Source organism: Lampetra fluviatilis, chromosome 57 (assembly GCF_964198595.1).
Source record: "Lampetra fluviatilis chromosome 57, kcLamFluv1.1, whole genome shotgun sequence".
In the NCBI taxonomy this organism is placed as follows: Eukaryota; Metazoa; Chordata; class Hyperoartia; order Petromyzontiformes; family Petromyzontidae; genus Lampetra; species Lampetra fluviatilis.
In genome coordinates, this window is record NC_136331.1 from 2355103 (window position 1) to 2369429 (window position 14327).

The 14327-nt window shown below is 56.2% G+C and overlaps 1 protein-coding gene across 1 annotated transcript in view; it reads right to left on the reverse strand.

Moving 5' to 3' along the window:
• The window catches only part of LOC144950260 (alpha-2,8-sialyltransferase 8E-like), a 98307-nt gene that overhangs the window by 34498 nt on the left and 49482 nt on the right, over positions 1–14327 (reverse strand). The window lies entirely within an intron of this gene.

Here is a 14327-nt window from a genome sequence, read left to right on the forward strand (position 1 = left end):
GAGGAGCGTAGGGGTTGTGTTGCGGGGATTGAATGAGAGATTGGAGGGAGCATATAAACTGATGGAACTGGGATTCCCCGTCATGGGAGAAATAAAGCAACTAAAAGATAGGATCTCTGCGGTGTGGGAGAAGCAGGCCGCGCAACTTGCATTCAGGGCTCGGGTGAAGGCGGTCGAGGAGGGTGAGCGTTGCACGCGTTTTTTCTTTAAGAAGTGCAGGAAAGCGGACAACACAATCCGAGAATTGGTTTGTCCCAGGTTAGGTAGACTCAAGAACACAGAGGGGATAACGGAGGCCGCCAGGGATTACTACAAGGAATTGTACAGGAGCAGGCCGTCAGATGAGGGGGCGCGGAGCACACTGCTAGGGGGGGTAGATAGGGTTATTGAGGCTCCAGAGGAGATAAACAAGCATATCCAGAGGGCAGAATTGGATGAGGTGGTGAGGGGATTACGTCGGCACAGTGCACCAGGTTTAGATGGGATACCGGCTGAATTCTATGTTACGTTTTGGAGTACCCTCAGGGACGACATGTGGCAGATGTATAAGGAAATTACGGAGGAAGGCCCTGTGCCAGATTCAATGACAAGAGGGGTCATAACCCTTATATACAAGGGGAAGGGGGAGCGCAGCGACCTCGGGAGCTGGCGCCTGATCACCCTGCTGAACACCGATTATAAAATCCTGGCCAAAGTTATCGCGGCGCGTCTGGGGAAGGTGGTGGGGGAGGTGGTGGGGTCGGACCAGAAGTGTGCGGTTCCGGGCAGGCGGATATCCGATACCCTCGTTCTGTTGAGGGAGGTGGTGGAAACCACTGTGGAGAGGGGTAATTCATTGGGTCTACTCAGTTTGGATCAGGAGAAGGCATTTGATAGCATCTCGCACGATTATTTGTTCGCGGTTTTGAGGCAAATGGGGGTGGGGAAACAGCTTATAGACTGGATAGGGAAGCTATATCATAAGCTCACAGGTAGCCTGCTAATAAATGGAGTCCTCTCGGAAGGGTTTCCAATTGGGTCCGGTGTGCGGCAGGGGTGCCCGATGTCGCCGGTGTTATTCATAATGTGCGTGGAGCCTTTTTCCCAGGCTGTCAGGGGAAGTCGGCTGATTAGAGGGGTGAGCATGCCAGGGTGTGCGGAACCAGCAAAAATTGCAACGTATATGGACGATGTTGTCATTTTCTGTGGGAATGTTGCTTCAGTATGGGAGGCCCTAAGACTTGCGGATAGATTATTTTTGGCCTCAGGATTAAAGGTGAATGTAAGCAAAAGTGAGCTGCTGATATTCGGTGATCCCAGGTTATTTGAGGGCCGCCCGCCAGGTATAACGGTCCAGGGTGAGGGTATCAAAATCTTAGGAGTCACGTTCTATAGGGAGGACTCGGCGACTAAGAATTGGCGGGGAAAAGAGTGCATGGTGAGAGGCAGGCTGGCTGGTTGGGCAGACAGGCGCCTTTCAATGGAAGGTAGAATGTTAGTTTTGAGGGTGGAAATCCTCCCGGTACTTATCTACCTGGCCTATGTGTTCCCGCCAGGGGCGCAAATGGCAAAACGGTTGGAGAGCCTGTTTTTCAAGTTCATCTGGGGGGGAGGGATGGACCGAGTGAAGAGAGAAACAATGTACAAACGTGCTGAGAACGGTGGGAGGGGGGCCCCGAATGTCGTGTGCATCCTGAACACGATTTTTGTCTGTAATACGCTGCGACTATATTTCTCCAATGGGCTCCAGGTGAAAGCCTCATATTATGTTCGGTATAGACTGGCGTGGCTCCTGAGACGGCTAAGCATGGCGTCGTTGCCGCGCAGCACCCCCCTGGCTTGGCCTCAGGGGTGGTTGTGCACCGCGGTAAATGAATACATCACGAAGTACGAGCCGGACCGGACGCGGGGGTCGTGGGTTCCCAGGAAAGTCCTGGCGGAAATGTCGAAAAAGGAGGTCTGCACAGAGGTGCCAGGTGCTCGGGGTACCCGGGCACGACAAATTTGGGAAAACGTAGCATCGGCAGCCCTGACCAAAAGGCAGCGGGACTTATCCTGGCTGGCCGCATGGGACAGGCTGGAGTGCAGACTATTTATGTGCTCCCGCAGATTGGCCCGCTCACCTGATTGCCTGAGAGGCTGCGGCCTGGGAGAGAGCGCTGCTCATGCCCTCGTACAGTGCCCATTTGCCCAGGAGGTGTGGGAGCTAAGCCGACCCCTGCTGTCCCATGTTTGCCCCGTAAAGGCCACAGCGCCTAATATGATTTGGGGGATGTTCAGGCAGAGAGCGGGTGGGGTCTGGGCTCAGGCATGGGCCGTCATAGGTGCCGTAAAAGAGGCTCTGTGGATGGCGCGCCAGAAACTGATTAAGGGCGCCTATATGTCACCTCCCGAGGTGTGCCGACTGGCCAGGGGGCTGTTGGAGAGGGTGGTGGAGGTGGAGCGGGCGACAACGGGCGGAGGAGCCACAGGCGCGAAGTGGCGGTGGCCGCTGCCCAAGTGCGGGATGGGCTGAATTCGAAACGACCCCCCCCCCCCTTTAGAGAATGAGTGGATGAACGTACCCCCCCCCCTTTTTTTGCGACGGTGAATTTTTGGTTTTTTTCTGAGTGAAGGGTGTGAAAGAGGGGAACTCGATCGCGGCGTAGCTCGGTGCGTCGGCAGTGAAGGGGATCCTCTGTTCCCGTTACGTTTATGTGGTTTTTCTGGTCCTTTTGGCTGTACAAGGCAGAGGCCTGCTCCTGCTTGAAAGGAAATAAAAACCTTAAATCACGCAATTACCAGCGAAACGCGTTTCTGAACCGGTTCTCCCTGATACACTGCGGTGGCTCGTCGGTGTCCCGTGGGTTCTCCAGCCACCCCGGGGTGTGCGAGGGCCCCAGACCACCTGGTCTGGGGTGGCCTTGCTGCTGGAGGGTGGGTGAGCCACGGGCGCCGCGGGAGGAGTGACCCAGCTGCAGCGAGCACGTGGAGATGGGGACGGAGTCGCGGCGCACGGCGCAGCCTGAGGAAGACGCCCAGGGCGCTGCGAGAGACCGTAGGAGCGGGGCGGGCCCGTCTGGTACGGGGGTGATGTCGGGTGAGGCGCAACAAGGGAAGAGAATGGGGGGGGGTGGAGGGGTTGGAGAGCGCGGGGAGGGAGGAGTGGGGAGGAGAACGAGGGGGAGCGCCGGGAGGAGGGGGTGGGAGTACTCCCGATCGGAAGGGGGAGGAAGGGGCAGGAGAGGCGCCCGCAGCCCAGGGGCCGGGAGGGGGGCAGTGGAGGGAGAAGACGGCGGGGGTTGGCCCGGTGGGTGCGGGGAGGCCCGGCGGGGGAGCGGGGAGGTGGCGCGGTGGAGCTGGGGCGGGCCTGACCCCGTTGCAGGCCAAGAGGCACAACTGCGTGCGGGTCGAGTTTAAGGAAGATGTGGAAGAGGGGGTCACCCTGGACAGGACGACCTTCGTGAGGTAGGTTGTGCTGGGAATGCTGCAGGTGGAGGTGGAGGACTTGTACTGCCTGATTGCCCTGCCGGGGGGGAGGGCATTCGACGTGAGCTTCACCACCAACATCCTGCTGCAAAAATTCCTTGCCTGTTTAGAGGAGAAGGCGGGGGAGAAGCCGCTGGCGTCTATGAGGACGCGGTTGCTATCGGACCTGGAGACGAAGGTCGTGACCGTGTTCCTTTATAATGAAGCGTTGCATGATCAGGACGTGGAGGTGTGGCTGCGGCAGCACTGTGGTCCTGTCGGGCTGCAAGAGGGTGCTGGATGCGGCGGGGATATGGACGGGGGCCAGGCAGTGGAGGGTGCGTCTGAAGACGGAGGGGGGGGCACTGAAGCATGTCCCGAGTGCTCTGAACATCGGCGGAAACAGGGGCTATGTGGTGTACGCGGGACAGCCCAAGCTGTGCAGGAGGTGTGGGGGAGGGGGGCACCTGGCGGCAGCGTGCGTGGCGCGCGTTTGCTACAGGTGCAGGGCGCTGGACCACACGGTGGAGGAGTGTGGGGAGCCTGCCCTTTGCAACCTGTGCGGCAGCAGAGGGCATTTGTACAGGACCTGCCCAGAATCCTACGCTAACAGGGCGCGGGCATGGCGGAGTGGCCAGGTGGAGGAGGCGACGGAGGCTGCCGGACGGGAAGCGGGCCGGGAGCGTGAAGGGGAAGGGAAAGGGGAGGTGGAGGAACCGCGGCCCCCCGAGGAGGGTGAGGGAGGGGGATCGGCGGGGGAGGGAGCACCACCACCACTGGAGGGGGCGGAGGAGGGAAGGGGAGACGGCATGGAGGACTCGGGAACGCCGCTGGGGAACTGGTCGGAGGTAACGGGCGAGGAGGGCGAGGTGGGGCAGCGGGTGGAGGAAGGGGCGGATGAAGCATGGGAGGAAGTGGGGGGGAGGAAAAGGAAGCGGGACAGAGTCCTGATAGGAGCTAGTCCCCAGGAAGACACGAGCCCTTCAGGATCCGCGCCGGACTCGGGGTAGTCGGGGTGGAGGTGGGGGGAAGGGGGGGAACGTTTGATCCGGGGAAAGACCCGTAAATCAAAGGGGAGGAAAACGGTTAAGGGGAAGGCGGGAAAAGGCAGGAGGAGGGAGCGCGCGCCGGAGTCCGACACGGGATAAATCACGCCCCGGCATGGACATATCCGCAGCATCGGTCAATGTGAGAGGGATGAAGGGGAAGGGAAGGAGGGGGGGCAATCATGCAGTGGCTGCAGCTCACCAGAAGCGATGTAATCTTCCTCCAGGAATGTCACCTCCCCTACACCCTAGGGTCGGAGGCTCTGCTGGACGGATGGAAGGGACAGTACTTTTGGTCCGGCAGCAACGAGAGCAGGTGCACAGGTGTGGTCACCCTCCTAGGAAGACGGGGAATGAGTGTAGAAGGGACCCAGGAAATAATACTGGGTCGGCTTCTCTGTCTAGACGCTACTTACCAGGGCGTGCAGCTTCGGCTGATAAACGTGTACGCCCCGGTACGGTGCATGGAAAGGAAGGAGGTGTGGGAGAGCCTGGCGGGCCTACTGGCCACCAGGAGGCAGGTCATCGTGGGGGGCGATTTTAATTGCCCGTTAGGCCTGGCGGACCTGGTGTCGGTGAAGGGGAGGAGGAAGTTAGATTCCTCTTCCAGGGAACTGAGGGAGCTGATGGGGACCTTTGGGATGGTGGATACGTTCAGGAGGGTGCACGGCACGCGGCCAGAGTTCACGTGGGCGGACAAGAGTGGGGGAGCACAATCACGCATTGACTTTATTTTCGTTTCCGACAAGGTAAACGTGGGCAGCGCGGGGGTGGAACCTTTCCCCCTCTCGGATCACAGAATGGTGGTGGCAGGGCTTGTGATCCCGGGGTGGGTGAAGAGGGGGAAGGGCGTGTGGAAGATGAATGTGGGATTGCTGGCGGAGCAGGAGTTGGTGGAGGATTTCAAGCGAGCGTATGCCAGCTGGAGGACGCTGCAGATGTGCTTCCCCACGAGGGTGGAGTGGTGGGGGCATGTAAAGTGTAGGATCAGAACGTTCTTTCAGTGTTACAGTAAAAGAAAGGGGGTGGGTAGGGATTTGAGACAATGGAACGCTAGGTTAGAAAGGCTGTATGGGCTGCTAGGGCTAGGGTTCCCGGTGGGAGAAAGGATAGTGGAGATGAAGGGGAGGGTAGCCTCAGTCCTGGAAAAGAGGGCTAGGCAATTAGTGTATAGGGCGAGGGTCAGGGCAACAGAGGATAGGGAGCATTGTACACGATTTTTCCTCAAGGCGGGTAGGGAGGGAGACAATGAAATGAGGGAGCTGGTTAGTCCTACTAGGGGTAGACAGGTGACGATGGAAGGGATGATTAGTGTAGCGGAGGACTTTTATGGGGAGTTGTATAAAGGGAAAGGGATAGATGGGGGGCGGCGGGAGGAGCTGCTGGGAGCATTGGGGAAGAGGGTTGAGAACCCGGAGGCGCTAGGGGAGAGGATTCAATGGGAGGAAGTGGAAGGGGCGGTGAAGGGGCTGAACAAGAACAGGACCCCAGGTCTGGACGGGATCCCGGCGGACTTTTACATAAAATTCTGGGAACTCCTGAAGGAGGATGTTGTGCAAATTTGTAGGGAAACGTTGGAGGAGGGGCAGGTACTGGACGACATGCAGGAGGGCCTGGTGACACTGATTTATAAAGGGAAGGGGGAGCGTAGGGACCTGGGAAGTTGGAGGCCAACAACCCTCCTGAACGCGGACTATAAGATCGTGGCAAGGGTGGTGGCGGGGCGACTGGGGAAGGTGGTGGGTGAGGTGGTGGGGCCGGACCAGACGTGTGCGGTCCCGGGGAGGAGGATCGCGGACACTTTGGTGGTCTTGAGGGAGGCGATTGAAGGCGAGAGAGAGAGGGGGTGCCCGTTGAGGATCCTAAGTCTGGACCTGGACAAGGCCTTCGACTGCCTCTCTCATGAATTCATGCTGGCGGTGATGGAGAGGATGGGGGTGTGCGGGCCCCTGGTGGAGTGGGTGAAGCGACTCTATGGGGGGCTCAGGGCCAGGCTCCTGATAAATGGGGAATGCTCCGGGATCATCCCAGTGGGATCGGGGGTGCGGCAGGGATGCCCGATGTCCCCAGTGCTATTTGTCATGTGCATGGAGCCGCTGGCGCAGATGATAAGGAATGACCAGAGGATTGGGGGGGTGGTAATACCGGGGAGCAAGGAGCAGGGAAAGGTGACCCTGTACATGGACGACGTGGCCGTGCTATGCAGGGACGTGGCATCGGTATGGAGGGGATGGGGAGGTTCTGCGCGGCCTCTGGATTGAAGGTCAGTGTGGGGAAAAGTCAGCTCATGGTTTTTGGAGACCCGAGGCTTTTCGAGGGTCGGCCGCCGGAGCTGAGTCTACAAACAGAGGGGATAAAGATACTGGGGGTGTTTTTCTGTGGGGATAGGATGGGGGAAGGTAACTGGGAGAAGGGGGTGAGGAAGGCAAAGGGCTGCCTGGGTAAGTGGGCTGGGAGGCGGCTCACGATGGCCGGTAGAATTATGGTGGTTAAAACAGAAATATTACCACCCCTAAACTACTTGGCGCAGATGTTCCCGCCAAGTGGGAGGGAGGCTAAGGCCTTGACCACGGCGATTTTCAGGTTTATCTGGGGGGGAGGGATGGAGAGGGTGAGGAGGGCCGTGGTGTGTCTGCAGGTCCAGAATGGGGGGAGGGGTGCCCCAAATGTGGGGTATACCCTGCAATCGACCTTTGTCTGCAATGCGCTGCGGCTGTTCTTCTCTGCGGAGCCGCGGGGCAAGGCAGCGTGGTATATGAGGTACCGACTGACGTGGCGGGTGTGGGGGCTCGGGATGACTGAGGCAGGAAGGAGCACCCCTTTGGACTGGCCGGGGGGCTGGGTTAGCGACGTGGTGGGGAGCTACGTCGGGCAGCACGGCCTGAGCCAGTGGGGGGGTCGGTGGGCCCCCAGGGAGGTGCGAGCTGCGGCGGAGAAGGAGGAGGCCTGTGACGAGGTGGCCGGTGCGAGGAGGGAGACGCACGGGAAGATTTGGAGGAATGTGGCGTCGGCAGTGCTCACGAAGGAGCAGCGAGACCTGTCATGGCTGGCTGTCCGAGACAGGTTGGAGACGCGGGGTTTCTTGTACAGCCGCCAAATGGCGCATACCCCCAAGTGCCCGAGGGGCTGCAACGCGGATGAAACTGCGGCGCATGTGATGGTGGCGTGCCCTTTCGCCCAGGAAGTCTGGAGGAGGAGTAAGCCGTTGCTGGCCCGTTTCGCTCTATCAAGGGTGACGGTACGGGACGTCATGTGGGGAGAGCTGCGGGGGGTGGGGAGGGAGGACAGGGACCGGGTGTGGGCTGTAATAGGAGCGACGAAAGAGGCGCTGTGGAAAGCGCGAAAGAAGGGGCTGGAGGGATCCCTGACGTCCCCGTTGGAGACATGTTATGCTGCGAGGAGACTGTTGGAAAGGGTGGTAGAGATGGACCAAGGGAAAATGGGGCGCGAGGCCGCAAGGGAACGATGGAAGTGGCCGCTGCCCAGGGTGGGCTAGGGCGGGGGGGGGGGGGGAGGTCCTCGCCGGCATCCGGGGGTGAAGGTGTGCGTGGCTGGAAGGGGAGGCTTCCCCTCCGATGCTGTGGCACGGGTGATCCCGGCCCAGAGGATGGGTCGGTGACTGAGCGGGACCTTTAGGGCGCGAGTGAGGGGGCGCCCCCTCGGGTTTCGGTTTGGTTTTCGGTTTGTTGTCACCGCTGAGATACTGAATAAAATTTTAAAAACCGCAATTACCAGCGAAACGTCGTACTCAAATTGTAAATGTTGTGGTTTCACGCTTCAACACACCGGTGGGCTAAAGCAGTGAACTATTTGTCTTTTGTCAACGTGACACTTTTTTGGTTTTGTAACAGTTTTTTTTTACTATTTTTTTGAAGCTGTCTTTTTTTATATTTTTGTAATGTTTTTTAAACAAATTTCTGAAACTCTTTTTTTTTAATTATTTTAACCAATTTTGTAACAATTTTTTTGCAAAAGAATTCGATATATATTTTTTGCTATTTTTAAACCTTTTTTTGAAACAATTTTTACAACTCTTAAAAAAGTTTTTTTAGTATTTTGAAACTATTGTTATTTTTGTACTATTTTAAAACTATTTTTGTAACAATTGAAAGCTATTTTTGGAGCGATTTTTTGTTATCTTATCGGGTGTTAGGCCCCACTGAGCTGCTACGTAGCTCTTTTTCAGAAGCGACCTGGCGATCACAAATGATAGCTCCAAAGAAGTGGGCTTATCATCATCATCACGTGTGGAGATTTATAGCAGCAGCCAAATGCTCCAAACCGGTGGTTTTTATCCCGTGTGTGCACGCACCCCCTGGGAGTGTAAGCTGCCCTTTCTGCAGGCTGCAGGGGTGCAAGGTGCAGGCTGCTCTAAACGCACGTTTCTAAATGTGGAGGGATAAAACTGGAGGACCTGGAGCAAAATCCACGCGACCACGGGGATAGAAAGAAAGAGACGCGCAAACTCCAAATATACAGCCGCAGGCGTTAGGGTTGGGAAAGAATCCACGCTTTTCTGTAAGCCAGGCGAGGTAGTTAACACCTCCTAGCCACCGTGATGATGATGATGAGAGAGAGAGAGACACGCAAACTCCAAATATACAGCAGCAGGCGTTAGGGTTGGGAAAGAACCCACGCCTTTCTGTAAGCCAGGCGAGGTAGTTAACATCTCACAGCCACCGTTATTATGATGAGAGAAAGAGAGAGACACGCAAACTCCAAATATATAGCAGCAGGCTACGGGGTTGGGAAAGAAGCCACGACCTCCTGCATACCAGGCAAGGTAGTTAACATCTCCGAGCCACCATGATGTTGATGAGAGAGAGAGAGAGATACACCAAACTCCAAATATACAGCAGCAGGCGTCAGGGTTGGAATCGAACCACGACCTCCTGTATACTTCGCGAGGTAGTAAACATTTCGTCACCGTGGTGCCGCACGATTTCCAGGACTAAAAACGAAACGACAGCCGAGGAATGGAATGGGTCCGAGTGAACGTCCAACCGAGGAGACGGAGCAACGCTCAGTACCGTGTTTCGACATTCATCGTCTCATCAGCAGTCAGGCTTTGCTTGAGCCACTGCTGGTGATCTGCCAGATGTTTATAAGCATGGGCCGGTTTTATTATTCACTGACTCATCAGCAGGCATACTTCGCTTATGCCACTGGTGGTGATCTTCCAGATGTTTATAGTCACGGACTGGTTTAATCATTCACTGACTCATGAGTAGTCAAAGTTTCGCTTGAGCCACTGCTGGTGATCTGCCAGATGTTTATAGACACGGGCCGGTTTAATCATTCACTGACTCATCAGCAGGCAGGCTTCGCTTGTGCCACTGCTGGTGATCTCCCAGATGTTTATACGCACGGACGAGTTTCATCATTAACTGACTCATCAGCAGGTAGGCTTTGCTTGTGCCACTGCTGGTGATCTGCCAGATATCTATAGGCACGGACTGGTTTTTCATCATTCACTGACTCATCAGCAGTCAACCTTTTCTTGTGCCACTGCTGGTGATTTGGCAGATGTTAATCGGTTAGGGCCCTCCCTGTGAGACGTGGGTTCAAGTTCCACAAATCCTCTGCAGTCGTAAACAACGCACAGAACCATGACGGGAGTCGCCGTGGGGGATATAATAATCAGCTAAATTAATCATCAGAGAATTCGCATCCTTTCCGTATTTTGTCTCTCACGCGTAAAACAATCCCGAGGATTTTTTTGACACATCCGATCAGCCGGCGACAGGACAAACTGGGAAAAAAGTGAATTTAGTCTTAAACTTTAAAAACACTTGACTACAAATCTCCCCTGCAACCCTGGCACTCGCGAGGTCTGCTGAACGAGGCCGAGTCTAAGATTAAAACTCGGATTGAATAACGGAGTGGCGGTGTATTGAATCACCTGACACCGATTCTCCCTCTCTCCCCTCTCTCCCCTCCCTTCTCTCCCTACCTCCCTCCCCCCTTCCCTCCCTCCCTCCCTCCCTCCCCTCCCTCACATCTCTCCCTCCCACCCTTCTCCCCTCCCTCCTTTTTACGATCAAAAGAAGCAGAAAGACCCTCTGTTATTCGGCACTTTGCTTCGGTCACCAGGTCGTTTTATTTTTGTAGCTTTTATGTCCTTAATTTTTATTCAATAAAACATGACAAATTCATACCGTTTCCCCTGTAACATACGCCCCAGTGTACCACTGATACAAACAACACACAAAACAGCACCCTCAAAAAACCCGTTCCTAGATCGCCTCCGTCAGCAGTCACATTAAACAGAGTAGTAAGTACCCTCTGTAGCCCCACGTGTCAACCCAGGATGGGACGGCCCCCGTCAACTGGACGTAGCGAAATTCCAGATAAATTGTGGCAGAAACCAGGGCCTTGAAGATGCGACAGTGGCTGGATGAGCCATTTGCATCAATAGCATCGTTTCTGGTGCCCCACAGTGTCGCATTGTCTCGTGACGAAGTCCACCAAGCCCTCTGGAGCTTTTGTATCCAACGATAATAATTGCAGAGGGAGTCCCCCCGACTCTCTGCTCACAATCATTAAGGGCCTTCATGATAATGGGCAGGCCCGTGTAAAACCACGTGGCCAGGTGCCTAGGGCCATTCCTTGATCACCTTGGGGTGCGACATGGATGTCCTCAGGCTCCTACGTGATTTAACGTCATCTTTGAGCACGTAGTTCGAGAAGCTTTCTATGGCTGTACCGGAGGAATTTCTATCTGGTACAGATACAATGGGAGGCTGATCAGTGCCCGAGTGTGGTCGAGAGATGGCTCCCGATTGGTCAACCATGTTATGGTGATGGAGAAATTGTGGAGCGAGTGGAGAGCTTTCCATACTTGGGCAGTGTGCTTATGACCAGTTCTGGTTTGACAGCAGAGGTCTCACTCCGAATCAGTCGGGTGGCATTAGTTTTTCAATGGCTGCATAACACTGTGTGGAAGGTACCTGGTCTGTCGCTCCACACGAAGCTTTGGGTCTTTTCGGCCACAGTTATGCCCTCCCTTCTCTATGCTTGTAAAACGTGGACCCCCCTAATGGAACATCTACGCCAGTAATATACATTTAGGCTGGCCTGTCCACGATCCATCCTGGGTTTAACCAGGCTGGATTGTGTGAGGAGCTCACATATCCTTGAAAGATCTGGACACATTCCGATCAGTGAGCTCCTCCAGCAGGCAAAGCTGCGTTGGCTGGGCTATGTAGCCCACATTCACAGCCACCGCATGCCCAAGCAGCTTCTGTTTAGCCGGATAGAGGGGGCTCAACGGACACGTGCAGTAGTAGAATTGGGTTTAAAAAAACCGTTATTGATTAACCAGACTGGTACACCAGTCACGTGGTTAATGGCGACTCGGTTGAGGATTGCTGTGTATGACACACGCGCTGTTGCATTTGTAATGCGAGCGTAAATGGGGTTGCTGCTGGACTCTGGCCCAATCACACGGCCTGGGGTATTGGGGGGCGAAGCCCGGTATGGAGGGCGTGTGGGAGGGGCCGCCGTTTACCTCGGCTCCAATGGGAAGCGAGGTGAATGGGGGTGGAGCCAGCAGGGCAGTATGGGAAGGCCGGATCTGACGATCTGGAAGGGGAGGAGTCAGGGTCACGTGGGGGAGAGGATATAAGTGGGAGCCCGGAAGAGATCGGGGGAGTTGTTGGAGTGAAGAAGCGGGACCACGTTGGGTGGCCGCCGTGCCATCAGCCACGTGGCTGATGGGGCTTTGGCACACCATCGGCCAGCGGTGTGTGGAGCGGGGAGGAGCGGAGCGACTGACGGGAGAGCGCGTGCGGGGCGCACGCGAGGAGGAGCTAATGGAGGAGCTAATGGAGGAGCGTGCACGGCACGCGAGAGGAGCGTGCGCGGCACGTGAGAGGAGATGCTGGTCCCTTAGGAGCAGCGGGGTGTGAGGAAGAGTGGCGCAGCTGAGGAGGGAGCATGTGCAGGGCACGAGTTAGAGGACGCTGGTCCGCGGAGGAGACCAGCGGGGTGCGGAGAAAGAACTTGAATAAAAGGCCAACGGAGACCAGCAGTGCCTGATGGAGTCTTTTATTACACTGGAGTCAGAAGTGGACTTTTTCAAGGCAAAATAACGTCAAGGAAGATGGCCGAGAGCTTGAAAAAGCGTAACCCACTTGTTACGTCTTCCGACGACGAAGAGAAGGCCGCCGGCACACGTCCTCCAGCGACCACGTGGCAGACCGCCGCCATGTTGAACATCACGGCGGAGAGGCGGCCGTGCGCTGCCATCTCGGAGGCACGGCGTGGTGTGCATCCTGCTGCTGAGCAGCTGTTTTGCGGGAAGGAGCCGCAAGGAGAGGACACCGACGCTGCTTCACCACCTTCAACGAGAGAGCGCCGGAGCCACGGGGGAAGCCGCCGTTGCTGCTGCTGCCTGGGCGGGAGCACCCCTGTCCTGGCTCATGTGTGAGACACCGGAGCAGTCGCGGGAGGACGCCGCGCTCACCGTCAGAGTTCTTCGAGGCGTCTCAAGTCACCACCCTGCCGTCCTCTGCTCGCCACAGCCCCGGGCAAGTCGTGACGATATGCACCCGGCCCTAACACACACCTCACCCATCTTGCGTGTGCCGGGTGCGATTGGATTGTTTGTTATGGCTCGAGATTGCGGAGCGCGGTTCGGGCTGTGTGTGTGTGTTGAGGATGGACGCGCTGTCTGCTTGTGTTTGCTCTGTGTCAAATAGTGTTTATGCGTTGCGGCATGGGGATGTTATCTTGATGGCGAAGTTAATTATTAATTCGGTTGCCTCGAGTGTCCCGAGCCCGTTACCATCCCGTGGGTTGCCGTGTGCGACGTGTTTATTTTGATGATTTTTTTTGCTGCAAGGTACGACAGGGTTGACGGTATGTTGTCTGCCTGCAGCTCTGCTTGCGATTGTGCATAATGTACGACCTGTGTGGAACTTTGCTGCTTGTAATCGCGATATGCTGACTGCACATACTGTATAGACTGTCTTTCTGTACGGATACGGAGTGCGGTGCATTGTTCTGACCATTGGGTTCGGGATTGTTATTAGTTGTGCGTACCTGTTCGGAAATTGGTCAATTCGTTGGGGGACCCTAATTTTTGGTTGTATGGGTGTTCGTGCACACGAGATTGCATGTGTGTTCATAGGAAATTGCGAGTGTTGAGGGATGAGGGCGTTGTTGGTGGCTCTGCCGTCAAGGGTGATGGGGCCATAAATTGCCGGCAAGTGGCGTCGCTCTTTCCGTTGATTGCGTGCGGCCAGGGGTTGCATTGCAAGTTGGTGTGTATGAGCAATGTATCTGGGTCAACTATGGGTTAAAAATTTCCCCGATACGACTGCTGTGCGCAGCGAGCTACGGTAATGCGTCATATCGTTGGGGGTTGTTGAAACGTGACAGGGGATGTGTGTTGTGACCCCCAGCAAGGGGCAGCTGGGGTGCACGCACGGGAAAAACTGCCGAATTGGTCGCACGTTGGGCCGCCATTTTGGCTAGCACGGGAAATCGCGGGGATGCTCTTGGCGCAGGGGGCCGTCATTTTGAGCGCGCGCGGGAAACCTCGGTAGGGCGCTTCGTGCGTACCGCCGCCATTTTGAGCGCGGGAAACCTCGGTGGGGCGCTTCGCGCGTGCCGGCGCCATTTTAAGTATACACGTCGAGCCGCGGGGATGCGGTTATGGATCTCATCTCTTGACTCTCGTGTTGCGCTCTAACTTGGGGGCGTGCATTGCGTGTTGTGCGCAATGCTGGTGTGTTGGCGCCCATCGGGGTAACAGGAGCATAGTGGCCCGTGTCTGAATTAGGGGGGGCGTGTCATTGCACCAGAATTTTGGGACTGAGATGCTGGCTAGGTTCTATTCTGGGGCACATA